The sequence below is a fragment of the Neopelma chrysocephalum genome, unplaced genomic scaffold (genome assembly GCF_003984885.1).
Source record: "Neopelma chrysocephalum unplaced genomic scaffold, ASM398488v2 Primary Assembly neopelma1_286, whole genome shotgun sequence".
NCBI classification, from domain to species: Eukaryota; Metazoa; Chordata; class Aves; order Passeriformes; family Pipridae; genus Neopelma; species Neopelma chrysocephalum.
Genome location: NW_020897948.1, coordinates 1,170,407 through 1,193,642, shown reverse-complemented (window position 1 = coordinate 1,193,642; position 23,236 = coordinate 1,170,407). Strand labels below are relative to the sequence as shown.

The window sequence follows — 23,236 nt, the reverse complement described above, 5'->3', positions numbered from 1 at the left end:
GGAGGAAAGCTCAGCCTGTTCTTCAGGGCTTCCCTGCAAGTGGATGCTCTTCAGGATCAGAGCCTTAAGGAACTGCCTTTCTCCAATGATCTGCCCTTCAATGTTTTTCTCGCGGCCCATAAAAGCTGCTCTCCCATAGTTGATCATGCTCATTTCAACATCTGTGCCTCTAAGTATAAGGAATTCCTTTCCCCATTCCAACAAGGAAAAATAAATTCTTCATGGCAAGATCAAGTCCATGCACTCTCTAAGCTCTCAGCCCACAGCTGATGTTTACATCACTGCCTTTTCTGGGGAGAACATCCCTGGAAGTGGATGACAACCAGCCTGTTCAGCTCAGGGCCATACAGAGTAGGAGTGAGCACAAGACCTCTCTGGTGGAACATCTCAAAGCTTTTGGCACGTGGCAACAGAGTGAGATTTGCTGAGGCCACATGGAAAGGGACAGAGGATTCATATTAGCATCTTACAATTTTGTTTTGTTTTTCTGTTTCTATCCTTGAGGAGGAATAAAGGATCTTCAAGGTGCCTCCTCACTGGGTGCCATATACCCCTCCAGTGCCTGCTCAAACCATTTGCAAATCTTTTCTTCTCACACCCCTGCCTTTTTTTCACTATTTGTCCCCCATAGTCAGTGATGTGTTTTTCACATTGTTTCTTCTTTCTCTATCCTTCTCTCACCTTGGGTTGCTTGGTGGCTGGGTTAGGACCAGCCTGGGGCCCAGAAAGAGAAGGCCATTTAGGGACTTCTCTGAGCAGCCTTGGCTGTAACTAAGATGGCCCCAGCCCTGTGCTGTCTTATGCCTTCTCTTATGGTCTGTTGGAAACCCTGGAAGGCAAGAACTGGCTGTAAAACAGTGACACAGCGACCAGAGGTGAACCTCACCTCTCACACAGTCCAGGCAGGCTGGTAGAGGTTGCTCAAAGCAGATGCAGATAAGATCAAATTATCTTCTCCATCCTTCCAGATCAGTGGTCCCAGGCCATTTCCCTGGCCTCTCTCTGTTGCATCCTATCATTTTTACACCCTTGACTTGGCAGTCCTGTTCCTGATACACACGAGCACATGCGGCAGAAGGTTCAGCCTCTGAATCAATAGCTTTCCTCACACCCAAAGGGACGTGTGTTCCTGACCCTTGGGACTCAGGATGAACCCTTGGGACCCAGGATAAGCCCCTCTGGTGCATTAGTTTTATGGCTTGATCCACCAAATCAACTGGAGCTTTTTTCCTCTGAAGAGCGAAAGGCTCTGATCTCTCGGTACAAAGATTTGAATCTGTAATTAATCATAATCTGTAACATATGAAGCAGAGCTCTGGTAGCCTTCTACTAGCCTTTTATTATTAGGCCAATAAAAGTATCACATGTAATTTGTCTGTCTTGTTGAGGGCTAATATTTGGCTTGTGGTTATTTCCTGTAATCTGCTGTCAGAGGAGCCCTCAGTGTGAAATTCATGTTCTTTCTCCAGCCATGCCAGCAGCAGGTATGGGCAGATATTAATGTCTTATGGCCATATCGATCATCATCGTTGGCCTACTCTGGCCTCCAACTGGGAGGTCTGGAGACACACTGTCTGTAACGCTGCTCCTTCTTTTGAGAACGCACGCAGGATCACTCTCGAGGAGAAAAGACAATGTAGAGAGAACCGTGTCTTGTTCTTATCACCTAAGGAGTCCTTCCGCTGTGCCTTTTGCAAACAGACCTGTCTATCTCACATTGGCCTTTTTAGCCACCAGCGCGCTTGTAGCAATTGTGAATAGAGTCCTTCCCAAATCTTCGTTCGCGAAGCCTAGCCACGATGATGATGATGATGATGATGAAAACAGTCCAAAGTATGGGTATCTTGAATTTGTTATGTCCCAGCTGTTTGTCGCAAGACTGGTGTCTCAAGAGGCTACTATCAAGTGTCTGACTGTTTCTGTTATGCTTCCCTCTCCCATCACCTTGTCCATATCACATCACACTTCAGTCACTGACTCCTGGGCTTTGGATCTAAATGGGACCCCTGACACATATGTAGAGAACTGCTGAACTGACTGTCACTGTCTATGCATTAGTGGTTCGGATGGGACTTTTTCCCCCTGTTTCTTTTGCAAAATGTGAGGGAATGTTCTCGTATGCCTTGTAGGACCCCTCTGGGCATAGTCTCTGAAGTGTCCAGTCCAGGACAGCAGCCAAGCATGGCTTCATGGGGGCTGTCCTGGCTCTCAGGCTCTTCCTCTCTCTCATGCAAATGGATTCATTCCCCCATGGTACCTCAATTTGAGCAGGGGCTCCCAGCATGGGGTTGAGTGGGTACAGGTAGAACTCATACATACAGGGAGAGATGGATATCCTTGGGCTGTGAAAGTGCTTATTCTTCTCCCCAGTAGCACTGGATGAGGTTATATGGACTATTGCATCTGCTGCCTGGTCACAGACTCTCTATTTCAGGTGGAGATCCTGCCTGCTCCTGAGGAAGGTCAGAAGAGGAATGCCATCCAATCTGTGCCCAGAAATAGCAACAATTACACTCTGAACCCAAATTTCTCATATTATTCAATTTGAGGACTGTATAGAAGGGCTGTAGTTTGAGCTTATCTTATGTGGTTTATAAAGATCAGTTGATCTATGTACATGGAGGGTCTAGATCCAGCTGGCACACTGCTGTGTTAATAACATTGTGCTGGTTTGGACTAGGATGGAGTTAACTTTCCTCCCAGTAGCTGGTATGGGGCTGTGTTTGGGGACTGAAGGCACAGTTAAGGCCGTGTTGGAGCAGGGTCACTCCCAATGGGACTGTGGCTATGGGCAAGGTCACACTGGAGCGGGTGTGTCTCTGAAGGCATTGTGGTCCCTGGATGAGGCCACGCTGGAGCAGGTGCACCTCAGAGTGACTGTAGCTGTGGATAAGTCTAAGCCAAAGCAGGTATATCCCTGGAGACGCTGTGGCTCGTGGATAAGGTTCCACTTAGAGCAGGTACACCCCTAAGGGACTGCAGTCTGTGATTAAATCCAAGCCAGAGCAGGGGCAGGGGAGGAAGGAGGAGTTCATTGCAATGTTAAACCTGATGGTCTGGTCCAAAGGGACGAGGGGTGGAAGTTGTAATGGAAATACCTTTAAATTGTTGTAGCCTATTATTTGAGAAGCATATTATGGAATTACCGTAGCAGGAAGCACCCAAACCTGTAGAGAAGCTGTACAAGAGGAAGTGCCACTGCAGCAGTGTCCCAACCTGAGCTAGCTTTGATGCCCAGTAACTCCACACAACACAGCACCTTTCCTGCCCTGAGTAACCACCAGAACAGATAGAGCCCAAAGTCACGGACTTAATGAACTCAGTGGTCACTTTGTGAATATTTGTGGACATTTTATGGGCACTTTACACAGTGGACTAGGGCACTTGTATTTTACACATAGACTAGGGGAATGATATCTGTGTATTATATCAAAGAATGTGAAGGTGGCTGATGGTTAATGAGGTTGTGTGAATAGTGTGGGACCTGAGCATCACATAAATGGTATGGAATGCGCTGGTTTAGGCTGGGATGGAGTTAATTTTCTTCACAGTATCTGGTATGGGGCTATGTTTTGGATTTGTGCTGAAAACAGTCCCGATAACACAGGGATGTTTTAGTTCCTGCTGAGCAAGGCTGACACAATCAAGGCCTGGGGGGAAGAAGGAAAGGGGGGGCATTTGTAGTGATGGTGTTTGCCTTCCCAAGTCAACCTTACCATGATGGAGCCTGGCTGTCCTGGGGATGGCTGAACACCTGCCTGCCCCTGGGAAGTGGGGAATGAATTCCTTGTTTTGCTTTGCTTGCATGTTCAGCTTTTGCTTTCCCTTTTTTCATGGGATAAAATCCACAAGTTTTCTCACTTTAGATTCTCTCCCCTGTCCCACTGGGGTGAGTGAGTGTCTGTGCAGGGCTGAGGTTAAACCATATCACAGAACACATGGGAAACCTTTGTCTGAGCTTAGAAACTTCTGATCTGGGATGCCTCCAAGCCCAAATGCCCAACCTCTGCTGCCTTATGAAAATGTAAAAGATGAGTGATTATTTTCATATGCCTGCTATGCAGGTCTTCTAGATACCAATATCTGGTAGAGCAGGGCAAGAATTCCCAGCTTTTATATTTTTTTTTAAGAATTCTCCTGATGAAAATCACAGATCTGATTTTGTCCCCGCAGGCAGAGCTGGCACAGGGGATGTTCACATGGACTTTAGTTTGGCTGGCCACAGGGCTGGTGGTGATCTTCCACGCTGGGAAATTGTAATGAAATAATTTTCTTTCCCTGGCGTTTTCATTTTAAAAAGATGTTGGGTTTTTATTCCCTTTTCTGCCAGCCTTCTTTCTGCAGTTCCTGCCACATTATTTAGTGATTGTGCTGGCTGCCCAGCAGAGGGGTGTAGAAACCAGCACAGGCACCAAACTCGCTACCATTGCCCCCAGTTCCACATCCCCATTGCCCCCAGTTCCCATTATTGTCCCTGCATGTGCTGGAGCTGGGGGACCCCGGGCATGGGCAGGAGCAGAGGGAGGCAGGCAAGGAGGTGATGGAGGGAGTGAGAAGAAGCCAGCCAAGCCACCCAGGAGCTGTCAGTGCCATCCCAGTGCACAGCCCTACTCTGGGTACACAAGGTACACAATGCTGTGCCTTGCCCATCACTCCAGAAACAGTCAGCACATGGACACAATGCCAGCGTGACATTGCCAGCACCAGGGTTACTGGCCTGGAGCGTGAGGTGAAGGAACACCCAGGAGTGGCCTGCTGCTGGGTTGTTACAGGGGCTTCCAGCCTTTCCTGGATTTATTTGCCTAGAGTGTTGTGGGCTGGATGCCCTCAGGAGCTGAGAAAGTTACCACCTCTGTCCACATCCAGCACAAGGCAGGGTGTGTGGTATCCCTTGGGAGCTCCTTTGACCTCACCGGTGACAGGAACAGATCGTGCATGGTAACTCCTCTCTCATCCTTTCCTCTCCACCTTTGCAGGCTGCTCTGCCACTCAGCCAGCTGCCCAGGATGTGTTTTATCTAATGAGACAGTTCAGGGTCTTGAGATTAGGTCCAAATTTCCTTCCCCCCATCTGCTTCCCAGTCTTTGTCCATCTGCTCTTGGTTCGCATCAGGCATGGCTGACATTTCTCACGGTGGGGGGGTCCTGGGCGGTGCAGCACAAGGAGCCCCAGGGATGCCCCGATCAGTGTTCACTGCCTGTCCCTGACACCTACCAGACCCATGGCCAGGATGACCATCAGTGCCCAGCCACTTCTACACAGGCACGGTCTGCCAACACCCAGCCCTGCCTGTCCCCATTCCTGGGTGTCCTGCTCTCCCAGCCCTCCGATGCCAGCCACAGGTGTAGGGAATCTCAGGATGGGGAGGGCCTGGTATAGGCACAGGTTGGCAGGTGGGTGTGGATGGGACTCCAGAACCTCAAGTCTGGTCTGAGGATGGTGATTTGTTGAGTCCCTTTGCATGCCATCCTGGGGAGCTTCTATCCCCTTCTCCGGCTACTCTCCTTGCCCTGGGGTTCATCACTTTTTATTCTGAATAAAACCCAGAAATTCTCTGAACTCCAGGAGCTAGATGAGTTGGAGGGACTTTGTGACACTGCAGCAGAAATGTTGAGTCGTTAAACTCACATCCCAGAATATGCTCTTTGCATTAAGGAAATTAATCACAGATTTATTTTTTTTTTAGGAAAAACTCTCTTTAATTTCTGTGAATCCCTCTTATGAGTCCTTTTTTGTGCTGCCCACAATACTTGGCCTTCTTGGCTCAGGCTGAAACTTATTTAGCATTAAAAATGCCACTCCCAACAGTATTAATAACACCTAAACCCTTATGAGCTGGAGATCCAAAGAGCTGATCTCTCTGGAAGTAGAACAAAGGCTGATCTCCTCTCTGAACCAGCCTGTCAGTCCTCCTTCCCAACCATGGGGAAGGGGCAAAGTTTGCAACAAGGGTGGCTGGAATAAAAATATTTCAGAAAGGAAGTGGAGGGTTAAGGCTTGTCAGTAGGACTGCTGACCTGCTAGTGCAGCTGTCCATGGAACCATAGAGCCATTGAGGTTGGAAAAGACCTTTGAGATCATCAAACCCCAGCAATTAATCCAGTGCCAAGTCATGAAGCTGGTGGGATGTGGAGGTTGTGCCCATGCCCTTGGCTCTTGATGAGCTGTGCTGGCCTGGTTGGTGGAAGGCTCTTCTGGCAAGGATTTCAGCTGGCACACCACAATGAAGCCAAGCAGGAGGGTGGGAGCCTGCTGTCAGAGGCTCTGGAGGAGCCCCAGCTCCAGCAGGTCTGGTGAGCAGAGCAGAGGTGAGGGCAAAAGCCATCAGGAGCTGTGATGGTGGTGGATGACGTGAAGACACCCTCTGGGACAGTGCTGGGGGACACATGGAGGCATCTGGCACGTGAGAGTGGTCTGGGCTTAGTAATGGCTTGTAGGCAGTGACCCTTCACTGCCCAGGAAGGGGAAAAGTAATTCATTCACCATGGTAGGACCTCAGAGCATTTCTGTCCAGTCAAGAAAGTTGCTAGCCAGTGCTCAGCTACTTATCCTGAACACCAAACGTATAATGAATTATGTACTTTCATGCATATTGCAAGGATAAACATTATCAAATAATTTATTCTTAGATCTTTATACATGAGCAGAGATAGAGATTTGTTCTCAGCAGTGCGAACTGCTTTCCACAAAGGTTATATCTTTGGGCTTTGACTTTGGATGCGTCGAGTTTATTTTTCTCTGCCACAGCTTTATGAGATCAGACTTCAGAATTAACCTGGTAAATCCAACAGAACATCTCTGGGCTGTGCCATGTGTGAAAGAGAGATTTAATAGCACACAGAACTGAAAGGAAGAAGGGCCCTGCTGCAGGTAACTGCTGGCACACCTGAGCTGTCTTTTGGGTTGAGTTTACCTGGGATGGAAGGTGCTACTGAAGTGGGAACACTTTTGTACCTTTTAAATGACACAGAGCAGGAGATCAGCCCATTTGTGGACTTTTCAAGAAAGGGTAACCTCTGTAAGAATAGTTTGTTAATTTGTTCCTCCCCTGATTTTACTGAGTTGATTGTTTTTTAATTTCCTTCTATTTTGAAGGCATTACAGATGCTCACATGAAGAAAAGGTTTGCATTCACAGCTTAATTTTAACCCTTTCCTACAACTTGCCGACAAGCTTGTTTATGAAAATGGTTTAGTTTTCACTGAGTACAAACATAGGTAAAAGATTGTTTGGGTGTCATTTATTAAGCTAAATATTTAATTTTTTTTAACAGTAAAACCTAAAATGCATCCATAGAAAAATAAAAACCATGGCTGTAGCATTTGCCAAGTGATATGAAAACATTGGAATTGGCTGCATTCTTGGCACCTGGATGTTGCCTGGTTCAGCAGTGCAGAGGATTGCCCAGGCTCCTGGGGCCACAGGCAGCAGATCTGTGGGTTTCAGCTGAGGTGTGATGTGGATCTAAGATTTTCCATGAGATGGCACAGAGGACTTTGAAAGACTCTTTCTGTTGCTATGGTGACCTCACCATCTCTTGTATATGTGATGCTGTGGGTGATGTGCAGGGATTTCCCACTGCATCCAATCTTGCTACAATAGGGAGCTGTCGGCAGCTGAGCTGAACCTTGGAGCAGGATATCCCCCAGCCTCTCAGTCGGGGCATTGCCTTGGTGATGATCACGAGAGCCCCAGGGAACACCTTATTACCAGGGGCAGACATAACGTTTTTAAGGAGCCAGTATCTGTATCAGGGAATTGCCCCACCGGCCATGTCTGAAAGCTGCTCCAGTGGCTTCCACCTCTTCATAGCAGTCCTTGGGAATGAAGCCTTGAGGTTTAGGTGTAACTTGGTCAGCTGAATCTGGGCCTTCAAGTCCTTACAGCAAGTCTGACCTCCCAGGAGGCACCTAAACTTGCCCTAGACCAGACCTTAGTGAAGCCCTGGCTTACAGTCCCTGTAAAAAACACATGGCACAGGCAGATACAGTGGGGGGTATACAGGGATGTACAGAGAAAAGCAGAGTGCACAGGGTGAAAAGTGATGGCATTAAATCTTAAAACACATTAAACTGCCTGTAGGGTCAGTGGGGAAGAAAAGCTGGGTTTAGGCAATACAGACACTGGAGTGGGGTGTCTGCAAGTCAGCCCTGCACTCCTGTGTCCACACAGGGAGAGCTCTGGGAAGGTGAGTCAGAAACTGGCTTGGACCCCACGTGCCATGTGTCCTCTCAGGGATAAGGGATCCTTGAAGTGTGCACAGGGGTGAAGTTCAGCCCAGAGGTGACAGCTGACACACAGAACACCTCACTCAGCCATGTGAAGGAGCAACCAGCCTGTCTGTGTGCGATTACTGGTGGCCTCCCTTGCAAATCCTCTGCTCCTGGGTATCAATCTGGAGACATCAGCACCTTTTAATGATGCTGGAGTGCCGGGAGGGGATGAGAAATAGATTGTTTAACCTGCTTCTCTCTAAGTGTAGCAGTTCAATGAAGCTCTTTCCTCAGGGGTGAGCACCCGCATGACACATCACAGACTGCCACCCCTGGGACCTGGCGGTGCCCAGGTGCAGCACTGGGCTGTAAGCAGCTCCCAGCCATCCCATGGGCTCTCCACAGGGTGGGAGTGCCGAGAGAAGGAAGATTCCAGAGGTGACAGCCCAGGATAGTGCGGGTAGTGGGAACAGTGGGCTGCCTTTGCAGCCAAGGGGATGGACCGGGAGAGCGGGGTACTGAGGTGGGAGGTGCTCCCAGGGAAGGTGATGGGAAGTGTGGCACTGCTCCTAACCTTCAGAAATGTTCATACCAATCACTACTGTGATGATGCCAAATAAAGAAAGCAGGAAGGATTCATTGCAGGGTTGTTATTTGAGCTCTGGTAAGTTCTCCCCGTGTAGAGACAAAGAAGAGAAATAAAATGATAGCTCAGTCTGCCCCATCCCATTGCCAATTCAATCCTCACTGTTGTATCCTGCAGATCCAGGCTTATCACAATCCAGGGGATTTCCCTGAATTTATTCTTGCGGAGACATCAGCTTCTTTGGGAGTGATTTGGGATCAGGGTAGTTTTCCCAGTCCTCTTTTTGTCTGTTCCTTTCGACACCAAAGAGCTTGTCTGGCTGCTGATGTGAGCCTGGCCCTGTGCCATCAGCTCTTACCAGAGATCCAGCAGTGCTCATCTGCATCTCGCATTCAGCAGCCCTTGAAAAGCCAGTCAGGCTCTCCTTTGGGAGCATCCTCACCTGAGCCTCTTCCCATCGGGCAGAGGAAGGAGAGGTTCCCTGCTCAGGCTCCTCTTCACCTCTCACCCCTGGATCCATCTAGCCCTTCCAGAAACCTGGGCAGGACTTGGGATCCAGCCAAGTCAGACCTGGCAGAGCCAATTCTGTTGTTGCTGCAGGCAGTCACTGCTCCTTGTGATGCCCTGCAGGGAGATGCTTGTGAGGCCCTGTTAGACACTTTTTTTTTCTCTCATAGACTCATAAAGTTCAGAAAAGCCCTCTTAGAACAACGAGGCCAACCATTCTCTCAGCACTGCCAAGCCCACTACTAAACTATGCCCCCAAGTGCCACATCCACACATCTTTTGAACACCTCCAGAGATGGTGATCCCACCACTACCCTGAGCAGCCTGTTCCAATGCCTGACCACACTTTCCATGAAGAAGTTATTCCTAATCTCCAATCTAAATCTCTCCTGGCACAAGTTAAGGCTTTTTCTCTCATCCTGTTGCTTATTCCCTGGGAGCAGAGCTCGCCCCCCACGTGGCTCCACTCTCCTGTCAGAGGGTCCCCCCAAGCCTCTTTTTCTCCAGGTTGAGCCCCCCCAGCTCCCTCAGCTGCTCCTCATCAGACTTGTGCTCCAGACTGTTCCCCAGCTCCATTGCCTTTCTCTGGACACACTCCAGCCCCTCAATGTCTTTCTTGTGAGGGGCCCAAAACTAACACCAGGATTCGAGGGCCCTCAGCAGTGCCCAGCACAGGGGAGTGGTCACTGCCCTGGTCCTACTGGCTGCACTAGTGCTGGTACAAACCAGGTGCCATTGGCCTTCTTGAACCCTCCAACCCTGCTGCAATGACTTTGTCAGCTCTATAGCACTGGGACTCTGCTGGGCTTTCTCCTTTGCTCAGTGGTTCAAGCACTGATGCTCTGAGTTGCTGGGAGCTTCCTACATCCAGGTCCTCCTACACAGAGGAGTGGATGGTGTTTAGTGCTCCAGAAACTGTCTGTTGGGTTTCTCCGATTCATGCCAAGTTAGCACAAAATGATCAAAGCAGCCAGTCAAAACTCTTTATTTTTCTCTCCAGATCATTGGTGACAAAGATTTTGATCACTTTGAAGGGAAGAGCTAATTAGCAACTCACTGAATTAAGTAAAAGGTGCAGCGTATGTACTGACTTTTTGCTGTTTTCGGGGCTGTCATGAGGATTGCTCATCCCAACACAATAATCGTTTCCATAGTGACTGAGGTACTTCGTAGGGGAAGAATTGGAGACACAAATAACAAAGACCAAATCTATAATGCAAAGAGTCATTTGCAAACAGAATAAATCCTAGGCTTCAGCATGGGCCGCCTCCAACACAATATGGGATGGCGTGAGGGGGATGCCAAAAGCAGAGAAGGGTGGGAAGGACTTGGGCCAGGCTAGGGGCTGAGTGGCTTGGTGCAAGGACCAGCCAGAATCTCTTCCAGGGAGTTCAGGTGTTGTTCCTGCAAGATATCTTGCTCAGCAACTACCACAGGCCTCCTTAACAGCATGGTAGTTTTAAAGCTAGCCCTGGATGTGAAGAAATAGCAGAGTGATTGGAAGATAAACAGGAATTGCATCTTCCCTTCACCACTGCTGTCAGATCATACCTGACTTCAGGTGAGTGTTCCACTAGGCCTTTCCTTTATTCTGGCTGTGAATCCTGTTCTTGTAATCCTGAAATTCAGGAGCAAGAGCAAATTGCCTCCACCTTTCAGCATCCCCTGCCTGTTGACTCCTGAATTAGAGGCACTGCAGAGGAATGTGCCCAGAGCAGCCTGGCTCACAGCCCCTTGGCAGTGCTGCAGGCTCCAAACAGCTCTTACATCCCAGCCTTATGGAGCCCATTAGCCACGAAGTGTGAAGAACAGGTTGGACAACCAGCCAGCAGGGCTGGCCTGGATGTATTTATCCTCTGTAAGTGCAGAGAGGGGGATACTTTTTACCTCTAAGTTGTCCACACCCCTGTAACAATCTATTTTACAACCACTGCTCAACATGTCCTTTTTTTCTACACCACATTTCTGTCTTTATCTTTGTATGGAGAGCAGAGTAAATCTGGCTGGGGGAGAGGATTTCCCTGTGCAGCAGTCCAGCACAAGCCTAAGGTCCCAGCTCAGCAGGAGACTAGTTTGCTGCCATGACTTGGTCCCAGCACCAGTGTGTCACCAGTATGCCCCAATACTCATGTAGGTAACCAGAGAGCTAAGCCATGGGCTTTCAAGCATTAAACAAAGCTTATTTTGGAAACACAACTGCAAAACTCACAGCCAGGTGAAAAGAAAAAACACACCCCAAGCTGGGCTCCTTGTCATATCTATCAAAGGCTTGGGGCATGCGCATACTGCCCTCTGGGCTGTTTTTTGCAGTTTGTTCCCTTTCTCTTCTCCCCTTCTGCCATCTGCAGTAAAGAATGCTTTGATTTAGCTTGCAAGAACCTTCCTTGATAAGGGTTTGCCTGTTTTGTCTGTCCTGACAAAAAACAGCCTGAGGGAAAGAGAGAATGTCCCTATTCTCACACATTCTTCCAAACTTAAGTTTCCCAGCCACAAAAGGTCTCTTGAGCAAAGAGAAATTCCCAAACCAGTTCATATCCTTTCCCATTTCTGGCACAGGGGTCCCCTCAACCCCCTACAGTCACCATGGAGCATCATAGCAAGCGAGAACTGGGCATGTGTCTCCAACCACAAATGCTGTACCAGGCACAGAAGGATCACAGGTCCAGGTTACAGAGCTCCCAGCTTCACCCAGCATCTCCCTGGTAAAAGGCCTATGCCAGCCTGATGTCAAAGTGTCTGGGATTCCCAGCATCATAGAATGGTTTGGGTTGGAAGGGACCTTAAAGACCATATCATTCCAACTCCCTGCCATGGGCAGGGACACCTTCCACTAGACCAGGTTGCTCCAAGCCCCCTCCGGCCTGGCCTTGAACACTTCCGGGGATGGGGCTAATTTGGTTCCTGCTGGTTTATCTGGAATAAGGTCAGACAAGAGGCCTATACACATGTAACAAAGGCTGATCCCAGGTGACCTGAGTGCTGGAACCTATCAACATCTTATGACAAATATAACCAGTCCCATAACCATGAAATATTCCTGTTCCACCACCTCCAGATCTGAAGCCTTAAGATGTACTCAGAGCTTCTTCCAGGCTTTCTGTACCAGAGTCAACTGAAACATGGCAAAGATTTTGTATGAGTTGTTTAATAAACCAGACAGGTCAGAGCTGCTCCCCTGAAGTCCTCAGACACAGCTGCTGGTGTGTTCATGGTAAGCACAAGTGCTACAGGGTTCTTGAGGCTGAAAGAACTGGGACTGTTCAGCCTGGAGAAGAGAAGGCTCTGGGGAGATCTTGGAGCATCTTCCAATGCCTGAAGGTTCCAAGAGAGCTCGAGAGGAACTTTGGACAAGGGCCTGGAGTGACAGGACAAGGGGGAATAGCTTCCCGCAGCCAGAGCGCAGGGTTAGGTTGGATATCAGGAAGAAATTAGTCCCTGTGAGGGTGGTGAGGCCCTGGCACGGGTTGTCCAGAGAAGCTGTGGTTGCCTCATGCCTGGAAGTGTCCAAGGCCAGGCCGGAGGGGGCTTGGAGCAACCTGGTCTAGCAGAAGGTGTCCCTGCCCATGGCAGGAGTTGAAACTGGATGATGTCTAAGGCCATTTCCAACCCAAACTGTTCCAGGTTTCTATGATTCTTCTTCCTGGTAAGGTGTCTCCAACCCAGCAGCCACAGTGCTGTCTGGAACGTGTGGGAAGTTTTTGGTGTCAGGGATGGTTGAGGGAAGGGATGAGGAAGGAGATGCTGTGCTGAATAAAAATGTTCAAACCAAGAGGGTTGATACTGGCAATTCCCTTCTGGCTCTGCATCCCGAGCACCACCATCTGAAGACAAACAGTCCTGCTAGGTGTCAGACAGGCCCTGAGGTTCTGGGGCTGTGACAACCTCTGTGCTCTTGCTGACAGACTCTCCCCTTTCAGAGGTGTCCTGTTTAGGTTCAAGCTGGCAAGGAGAATTCTATCCCTTGTTGTTTGTTCTTTTCTCTGGAAAAAAGGACCTAAAAGTGCCGCCACAGCTCCAGGACTGTAGTGCTGGCTCTTGCTTGGCAGCAGCTCTGTCCCTGCATCCCCAGCCTCCCTGCAGAGTGTGCAGTGTTACAAAACACACCTCTTGCCTGCTCAAGTGCCTCTGCCTCCTGCAAATATCCCTGAGGTCTCTTACATAAGCCAGTGCTGGTTTGCTGAGGCAGAAGAAGATTTGCAAGAAATATGAGAAATAGCATCACTGCTGCCCTAGGTAAACTCAAACCCTCATGTTTGGGGCAGCAGGAAAAAGGAGGGGCAGATTAGGATGGATGAGTCTCAGTTGTGAGCCTCTCTGCCAGAGCCATGAGCTGCCCCATTCTCCCTCTCCCAGCCCATACCTGCCTGCTCCTCTGGACCCCTAAACTCCCCCACAGCCCCACTCCTGACTTTCCTCACTGGCTTTCATGACTCTGGCTCTCCTGGGTCCCAGCCTCTCTGTCCAGGAGATGGGACTGCAGCTGCCCACAGCTGGATCAGGCCAGTACTCTCCTGTGCCAGAGCACCTCGACAGGGATGCTGTGCCTGCACACCAGGGGACACGAGGCCTTTTCATACTCATCTCCCCCATCGGAGTACTGCAGCGAGCAGTGATGCACCAGCAAAGTGCTGGCTTGTACCCAGGGTGTCACAGGGACTCAGAGAGTGATGGCCACAGCCTGGCTGCTAGTTGCTGTTATCCTCATTTTAATTTTGACTGTATATATTGCTTTCCTCTGTAGGAAAAAACCTCAAGAATAAAATATACACTGCTTCTCATGGGCACCCTTTCTGCTCTCCAGCATTTTTCACTTGATACAACCCCAGATGTGGTTCTCCTGTGTCCAGAGCCACATCAAGCCTGGGGGACAAGGGAAGAGGTGAATTCAAGCTCAATTACTTCATCTGCTTATTTTGGTCATCCTTCTCCAGGCCACTGTGCAGAGCATCTACTGAGGACTGAGAGCAAATACAACACAGCATGAGATTTTGGGCAAGACAGATGGTTCAGGCATGATTTCCTGCAAATCTTACTTACCTTTGGCACAGCCAGGTAGGTCAGAATTTCCAAAAGGAGTCACTCATGCGAGGTAACTCATTCAACTGAAAGGGGGGTCAGGCACTGGCACAAGTTGCCCAGGGCAATGGTGGAGTCACCATCCCTGGAAGTGTTCCAAAAGGCATGTGGATGTGGCACTTGTGGACATGGTTTAGTGGTGGCTTTGGCAGTGCTGGGGGAATGGTTGGACTCCATGATCTTAGAGGGCTTCTCCAACTCTGATGATTCCATGATTCTACGCACAAAGGAGTTTCGAGTTTGTTGGCCTGGACAACTGGGCAATCAGTTGTCAGGACTGGTTAAACACTTGATGAACTTTCCTACAGGAGTATGACATATCTGCTGATGGGACAGGCTCAATGGCTGTGCCCTCCATGGGGAGTGACCCACCCGTATGGGGTTGGGGTGCATCAGTGGGCACAGGGGCCTTCCTGGTCACCTGATGGACACAGCAAATTTGGAAGAGCATCCCCTGGTGCAGCCGGCTGCACATTGCAAAACAGAGACTTCAAGGTTGGATAAATGTCATCATCCCAGATCCTGTGATGGTGCTTTTACTGCTGAAAAATCTTTAATTGCAGGCTAGCAAATTCCCTCTTGCTATTTCTGGGGTCCGAGACATATTCAAGCAACTCCTTTCTTTTAGAAACCTGTGGGGATTTGTTTATGAAAGGTGGGATCATTACTCCTGCTAAAAGGCCTGCCTGGAACAAAGGGCACCTTGGCAGCACTGCAGCCACATGTCTGGGCTCGATGTGGGGCTTTAGGGCTGGAGCATCTTCAGTGTGGGGCCAAACCAGAGCTCCCACCCCACTGGTCAACTGGAACACAAAGCTTTGCTTGAAACCCTGGTGACAAAAGACTTTTGGCTTTCTCATCTCCCAGCACTTCCAAGTTAGACAGTGATGTGCGGTCCCTCCACTGCTCTGACCTCCAGCTGATGCCACGGGGCTGATTCAGACTTGTTGCTGGGTCACTTGCATTTTCTTTGATTTCCTCATGTTGACAGTCTCTTCCTCCCCAAACCCTATGATAAGAAATGAACTATTGATTTGTACATGGTGCTTGGCATTTCTGAGAGAGAACAGTCTCCTGGCCTTCACTGCAGGTGGGAATAATCAGGATTAAATGTTGTGGCTGATGCCGGATCTGGGGTTGGCTGGGACCTGAGCAGGGGTTCAGCCCAAAGGGCAGGTTCCCTGTAGCTCATGGCTACAGAGCACTGTGAGCCCTGCCTGCCCCTCCAGGGCTGTGGGAGCTGCATCCACAGGTGCAATGGAAGAGGTGACCGAGGAGAGTGGCTCGTGCAAAAGTTTCCACCTGCCTGTGCCACGGGCTGTAATGGTCTTGTGCTTTGATCACCGGGAAGCACGACCTCTTGCAAAGTGTGTCCTTTGTGTCCCTGCTCTCCTGGAACCTGGCCGTCCAAGGGGAGTCCAGCGCCTTGGGATGACAGTGAATCTTCTCTTTGGACGGACCTTGGACAGACCTTGGACGATGCACCCTGTGGTGTCATGAGCCCCTTTCCCACAGTCTGACACCTGGTATTTGATATAAGGACCTCCTGGCACAGGGAGCTCTGCAGATTAACTATTCTCTGGGTAAGGAAACATTAATTTGACTGTTTCCAGCTTTCCTGGTCGTTGTCTCCATGCAGCCCTTGGGAGCACAAAACTTGCTCTTCCAGTGATGACCATGAGATTTTCAATGTAATCTACTTTCCTTCTGCTGTTTCCCCACCTCCTTTCTCCCCCATGGATTTTTCTTGCAACAAAATTATTTTTTCCCTTTCCCACCCTCCTGTCTCAGAGACCGGCTGCTCCCCTCACCTCAGTGGACCACTGCACAGCTCTGGGCTTGGGAGGAGTTGAGCTGCAGGACTTGGGTTCTCTTCTGGGCTTTCCATCCTTTGGATACATAGCCCAGAGCTCTCTCATCCTTCTCCATCCTCCATCTCCTCATCCAGACAGGAACCTGCCGGAGTTCAAGGAGTGTTTGGACAGTATTATCAAGCATATAGTGGGATTCTTGGTGTTGTCCTGTGCAGGGCCAGGAGCTGGACTTGATTGTGAGTCCCTTCCAAATCAGGATATTCTGTGATTTTATGAACCTGACCTTTGCAGGGCCCACGGAGAGCCTTTAGCATCCACTCGTGGGAAAGCTCTGCTCTCAGGAGACGTGTGGTCTTCCACCCTGGAGAGCATCCAGCTGTGATTCAGGCAGAGGAGGTGGGAGAAGTGTGTTTTTCCCCGAGTTGGGACAGCATTCGAGGGTTGGTGGCCTTGGCAGGCGAATGACTCATGAGTTTCCCCCACCTGCCAGAGACAGAACATGACTTTGATCCGTAGGATTTCTCTGGGGTACTGGGGAGCTTCAGTTCACCAGGATGCAGAGGGTGGGTGCTTGGAGTGCCTTCCTGAGCAGGAAGGCACTTGAGGAGCAGCCAATTGAAGGCTCAGTATAATGAGCCTTAAATACTTTCCTTGTCATCCCCCTCTTCTAGCTGCTGCCTGAGTCTTTGTGCTTAGCCCTGCTTCCAGGTTTCCATAGGCATTCACTCCTCTCTTAGCTTCTGTGATTGCTTATAATTCTTGTTTAAATTCTTCTCATTTTCATGGTGTAATTAGGCAGACGAGGGGCTTTTGTTCTGCAGTCAAAAAGCAATTAGCTGTGCTTTTTGCTTGATGGTTGTTTTTTAATTAGGATTTTGTTGATGGCTTTTGTCCTCAGCAGAAAATATGGGGTGAAGGGTTTATCGGTTGCAGCTGCTGCCCAGGGCAAAAGGGACTCCCTGCCTGCTCCCTGTCTGTGCCTTACCTGCTCTCTGCCGGCACCCTGCTTGCCTGGCTAGGTGGCAGGAACTGGGGAGGTGGCCCAGAGATGCCCCTGCCACATTCCCATCCCCTGCTTGCTGTAACCAGGGACCTTTCACGTGCTCTCAGGGTTGAGGTAACTTGCAAAAGTTTTCCATAGGTAAGGGTTTGCGCACTTTTCCTTCTTTAGGATGCCAATATATGATTGAAAGTATTGCCTGTCTCTTTCCTATGCCTTTCCAGGGCAGAGGCACCTGCAGCACCCTTTGCAGCAGGGTGGTCCCTGTCCTCACTCCCAGCTGTCACAGCTGTGTCCCAGCTATCGAGCACCCATCCCAAGGTGTCTGTGCACAGCCTGCCCTGGGCAGTCAGCAACAGCATGGCTGAGGCTGGAGATCTGTGCAGGAAGAATGCTGGGGTTAGGCAGCTCAGAGAATCACAGAATGTCCTGAGCTGGAAGGGACCCACAAGGATCATTAACTCCAGCTCCTGGCCCTGCATATGACAAACCCAACAATCCCACAATGTGCCTCAGAGTGTTGTCCAGTCATTAGTTCAGGTGGTCACTGCTCGTTGTGATGCCCTACAGAGAGATGCTCATGGGGCTCTGCTACACACTTCTTTTTCTCTCATAGAATCATAGAATTGTTTAGGTTGGAAAAGCCCTCTAAGATCATTGAGGCCAACCATTCCCCCAGCACTGCCAAGCTGACCTCTAAATCGTGTCACCATGGCATGTGGATGTACCACATCCACATGCCTTTTGAACACCTCCAGGCATGGTGACTCCACCACTGCCCTGGGCAGCCTGTTACAGTGTTTGATCCCCCTTTCTGTGAAGAAATTTTCCCTGCTATCCATTCTAAACTTCTGCCACAACTTGAGGCTGTTTCCTCTTATCCTGTCGCATGTTATCTGTGAGAATAGCCCGACCCCCACGTTGCTACAATCTCCTTTCAGGTAACTGTAGAGAGTGAGAAGGTCCTCCTTGAGCCTCCTTTTCTCCAGGCAGAGCTCCCCACAGCTCCCTCAGCCTATCCTCATCAGACTTGTGCTCCAGACCCTGAGATCACCCTGTTTGGATGAGCCCTTCCAGCTGGTCAAGGTTTAAGTAGCTCAGCAGCTTTCCTTAGGAAAATGGAGCACTCCCCAGTCCTGTCTCTGTTCCTGCAGAGCAGACAGTCCCTTTTCCTGTCTGTGTTCAGGGGCTGCTGGATGAGTGTGGGACAAAGACACTGCATCTCATCTCATCTCATCTCATCATGTCTTTTGGGATTGCATGTAAATCACAACAAATATTCCTGTGAGCAGATCCCTCATCAGCAATAGATGTATTTTTAATACATGGCCCCAACCAATTATTTAGGTTAACCCACTGCTTTAGGCCCTTTCTTTTTTTGCACCCTTCACCTTCCCTTAAACTCTGCCTTCCTATCGGCTCTGAGGAATGGCTTCGTGTCCTATCCATCACTGCATGACCAGGCAGCTCCATGATCCCAATGCTCAGACAGACCTGGAGGGGACCCTTATGGCAGCTTGATCAATGCTGTGAATCCATGTAGCCCCAGGGACTGCCATAGCATCCCACCCTGGTCCTCCAGTCCCTTTCTGCCAGCTCTTTGGGGTTTTGTTGCCCTGCTCAGGGTGCACAGGAGCTGCTAGCTCTGCACCACTGCCCTGTGTCCCTGCTTCCAGCTCCTGCAGTCCCACAGGGAGCTGAGAGGAGATGATGGATAGGAGCTGATAGAGAGGGCAGTACTGTGTGGATGGGCTGGCATCGGGCTGGCATTGGGGCTTGCACAGCAGGACACTGGGGACAGGGTCTCATGGCTGCTGGGAGCCCTGTGCAGTGGCAAGGGAACAGGTAACTCTGTGGGTGGCTGTGGCAGGGGGGATGCTGTGGTGGGGAGCAGGAATGAGGATGAGCTCATTCCTCATCCTGGAGTGGGGCTTGGGCTGCTCTCCCTGCTTTGCGGGTAGACCACCCATTGTAGCAGTAAACCTGCATTATATGGGAAAACTGTGGTTCGAAAGTGTTTCAAAATGGCTTTTTGTGGTCCCTGTGCTTTCTTCTTCCCAAAATCCCCCATGGCCAGATCTTATCTCTGTCCCAGGAATGTCCTGGAAGATACCAAGAAGTCTTCTCATTGGACCTTTAACCCCTGCCTGCGATTGGGTGTTTTGTAAGACCCCTGACCCCGTAATTGGTCACTCTCTGAATCCTCCAAAACCCTATAAATGTAACCACCTCATCAATAAACGCTCTCTCGCCTCCTCTCCAAGTCCTGTGTGCTGTCTGTCTGTGGCTGCCATGGGACCACATGGATGGGGGGAGGGGTGAGCACCTAACCCCTCCATGCGTCCAGGACCCTGAAACCCCTGGAGCTGGAGTAACCCCTTCCCTATCCACCTCAAGCCTTCGGAAATGGAACCCCACAATGGGAGGAATGCACCCAAAACCCATCTCCTCCTGTGGAGGGCAGTGAGCTGTGCTGTGACTGGGCTGTCCATGTGGAGAGATGAGCAAGAATGGGTGATATCCAGGAGGAAGGTGGCCACAGACTGTCCTGGCTGATGGCTGGTCTCCAGAGCACCAGTACCCAGGGTGCCTCCACCACCCTCCCTGCACCTGGGCGGGGCTGGGGCTGCCTCAGGACACCCAGCAGTGGTGGTGGATATTTGCAGTGTAGGTGTGGGCATCGACAGAGTATTTTGTAGCTGTATCTTAAAGTGTTTGGTGACAAAAAAAAATAGAGGGTGCCCAGCAACTCCCCAGGAACAGCAGTGGTTGCCAGTGTCTTCCCACTTGAGCCCTGGCACACACACGTGCCCAGTTCTGCCCACAGGTCCTCTTACTTCATCAACAGCACAGCTGACAGTGAGAGCCAGTTCTGGATTTTCCCAAGACAGCTGGATGATGGGAGCTGCTTCATCTGCCAACAACAGTACAACCCTGCTGCTAAACCTGCCTTCCCCCAGGAGGCTGCTGGCAGTAGCTGAATATTCCCCTTGGGGAGCACTGTCAATGCTGTTAGAGGGGACAGAAAACCTGAGGTGTTGGGTCTACACCGATTTTTCTGCACGCTAAATGCTAAGTGAGGCAGGTTGGGGGCTGATTCTGTTGGAAGATGCAAGACAATGCTGTGTTTAAATCCTGTCAGGGTAGCCCGGCGGGTGTCGTGGCAGGCAGGGCACAGCCACAGCACACCTGGCACCACCTGACAAGGTGGGACAGTCGCTCTCACCACTGGGCTCCAGGGTCTCAGCAGACACACTGCCAGTGGAGACAGAGAGGTGACAGCCAGGAACGCTTCCATGCCAAACAGTCCTGCCCTTTGACTTTGTTATTTTTTTCTTTTTTCCTCTTTTTCAGGTTTGTTAGATAATGGTGGTGACCGTTAGTTGAATGTTCAATTTAGTGCTTTGACCAGCAGGTACTTTCCGATTTAGATTATTTGCATGGAATAACACAAAGCTCCATCAGCAGAGCGGCTCTCCTGGAAAATAATGACACCTTCAGCTGTGCGGGAGCCAGGACAAAGCCCACTCCCCGCTTGTAATCCACTGGAAGCCACTCAATAGCACTTGAGCAAGGTCTAAGGGGGCAGGGCTGTGTGCCAGGTCTCTCCCTGCAGCCAAGGCGTTATGCATTATTTAACAAAAGGTGTCAGGCTGGCTTTTTGCACTGGCTGAAAGCAAAATCACAGCCATTTGAAGCAGGCTCTTTGGAAACTAAAATTATCTTCACATCTTATTTCTTCTCCAGTCATGCCAGCATTACATTTTTTCCAATTCTGAGTCAGACATCAGGAAAAAGAGTAAAAATGTAATAGGCTCAAATATCACAGAATCATTCATGTTGGAAAGACCTCTAAGACCATCACATCCAACCATTAAACCAGCACTGCTGTGTTCACCACATCCCCAAGTGCCATATCCACATGCCTTTTGAACACTTCCAGAGTTCATAAAATATTTTACAATATCCAGGGATATGATAAAATTTAGAAAAAGCTGATGGTGTCATGTTGGTTTTCTCCTTTCTGCTGCCTCTAAGCCTCTAATACACTCTGAAGCCAAGGTTTGGAGTGTGGGTTCGCAAGGAGCTTTAGGAATTTCCTCTTCCTTTATGTTTTAAGAGACTAAACTGCTCAGGTGCTCATGGTCATCCTTTGCCCTGGCAATCGCTGCTGCACTCTCTGGCTGGGGCCATGTGTGGGAACCCTTCATTCTCCATTTCCTGACATATTCCCTGTCAAAGCTGCAAGTCCTCAGCTTTATGACCACGAGCTGAATGGAAAATAAAGAAAAATAACCATGCCTGTTCCTGGATGCTGGCACTGGTAAGAGTAGGGTGGGTGGGAATCTCCCCTCCTGGGGCCTTTGCCTGTGCCAGGAGGCAGCTGCCAGTTATACCCTTGCTCCCCGGGGTGCTGGAGCAGTCGGTGCCGCTGGTGCTGCCTGTGGTGGGGACTGGGGACATGGCAGAGGTACTCCTTCCCCCAGTGCTGCCTCCTGAGCCAGGACCACGTCAGCCTCCCTGACCTCAATGTTCTGAAAAATATATTTGTGGTATTAAGAGCCTCAAAAATGGCCAAGAGACAGAAGAGTTAAGCAAAACTTTTATTCAAATAAAAGGGAGAGTTCACTAGACAGTCCCCAGTGAGGTCTCTCAACTTGATCGAGGTCACAGCCTCTTTTATCCCCTCTGCCCAAAATGCAGGTCCCTCCCTGATTCCCCACTGACTGAGGTACTCAGGGGTTACAGCCTTCCTGACACTCTACAATGTGTCCCCTATTCCATGGTCATTAGAGGAAGGGTCCCCAGCATTTTCAAAAGAGAGGTTGCTGATCCTTTGCTGCTGATAGATCCCCTTGTTTCTGGGCAAACTGCACCTCTCTGTAACTGACAACTGAACAACCATTGACTTGTCACTTCCCACCACCAAATGCAACCACACTACAAACTTTGCGAGAACACCTATTTGTTCCCAATATCAGTGTACCAGGGCAGCTGGTTCCTCACACCCAGCGTCTTCTCATGGAAACATCTGCCCATCTGCCCACTCCTCTGTGCTGCTCTCTCTCGTATGGGAGTCCCCCAAAACTCTGCCCTCCCCACCCCCACCAGAGCAGCCACTGATGGATGCAGCAGGGCCTAGTTGGAGGTCACAAAAAATCAGACTTGCTTCTTTATTTGCACAAAGACATGGAAGAAATTATAGTGACTCTATCTTTTCCAGAACTGGTTTGCTGACCATCAACTGTGGCAGCTGCATAGGACAGCTTTGACCCACATGTGCAGCAATAGCAATTCAGGTGGGGTGTTTATAGGCCATAACAACTTTTAATCAGCTCCAGGAGCTGTGGATGAACCGTTTCTGGCTAATGATATCATATTGAGGTGGTTTTGGGGTTAGTTTTGCTCTTTGCCTGTTAAAAAAGAGAAGGAAGATGATGTAATTGGAAGTGCCAGGCTTTGTGTGGCGTGGGCGGGATGCCCGTGATTCCTCAGCCAGAGGGAAGCAATGCTATTGAGCAGCTCTCCAAAGGCAAACAAGCTGGAAACATGGGGTTTGGACAGCACACATGAGGGTTACAGACTGGCACATACACCTCATTGGCTTTTATTACAGCCTCCAAACATGTGCCCAGGCATTCAGCCCCTGCTGCTGCAGCTGGTGCCTGGCCTCCTGTGACTGTCACTGCTCCTGTGACTGTCACTGCTGTCACTGCTGCCACTTCTGCTGCCACTGCCGCTGCTGCTGTGACTTTCACTGCTGCCACTGCTGCCACTGCTGCCACTGCTGCTGCTGCTGCCGTGACCTCAAGCTCTGTTGCCCTTCTACCCCAAGCTGCCCTCCCATTTCCTCTCACCATTCCCACCATGAATTGGAGACCCTTTTTCCTGGTGTTTTTCATATTGCAATGAGACCAAAAGGCCCCTTATGTGCTGTGCAGAGAAATGGTTGGTTTGGGAAGAACAGTGATTTTAGGAAAATGAAGGAATGGCCGGAGAAGTGATGTGATTTCATCTGGCACTGGTGGTTGAATGTGCC

General features: G+C 49.9%; 1 long non-coding RNA gene across 2 annotated transcripts; it reads left to right on the top strand.

Moving 5' to 3' along the window:
* Positions 1-11,353: 11,353 nt before the first annotated feature.
* LOC113978057 lies at positions 11,354-21,076 on the top strand. Of its 2 annotated transcripts, XR_003537477.1 has the most exons (4): positions 11,354-11,440; positions 11,863-12,008; positions 14,238-14,358; positions 20,551-21,076. It is a non-coding gene; the product is annotated as an uncharacterized LOC113978057 (long non-coding RNA). The 2 variants fall into 2 exon arrangements; XR_003537478.1 differs by lacking the exons at positions 11,354-11,440; positions 11,863-12,008 and adding an exon at positions 12,115-12,517.
* The last annotated feature ends 2,160 nt before the right edge of the window (positions 21,077-23,236 follow it).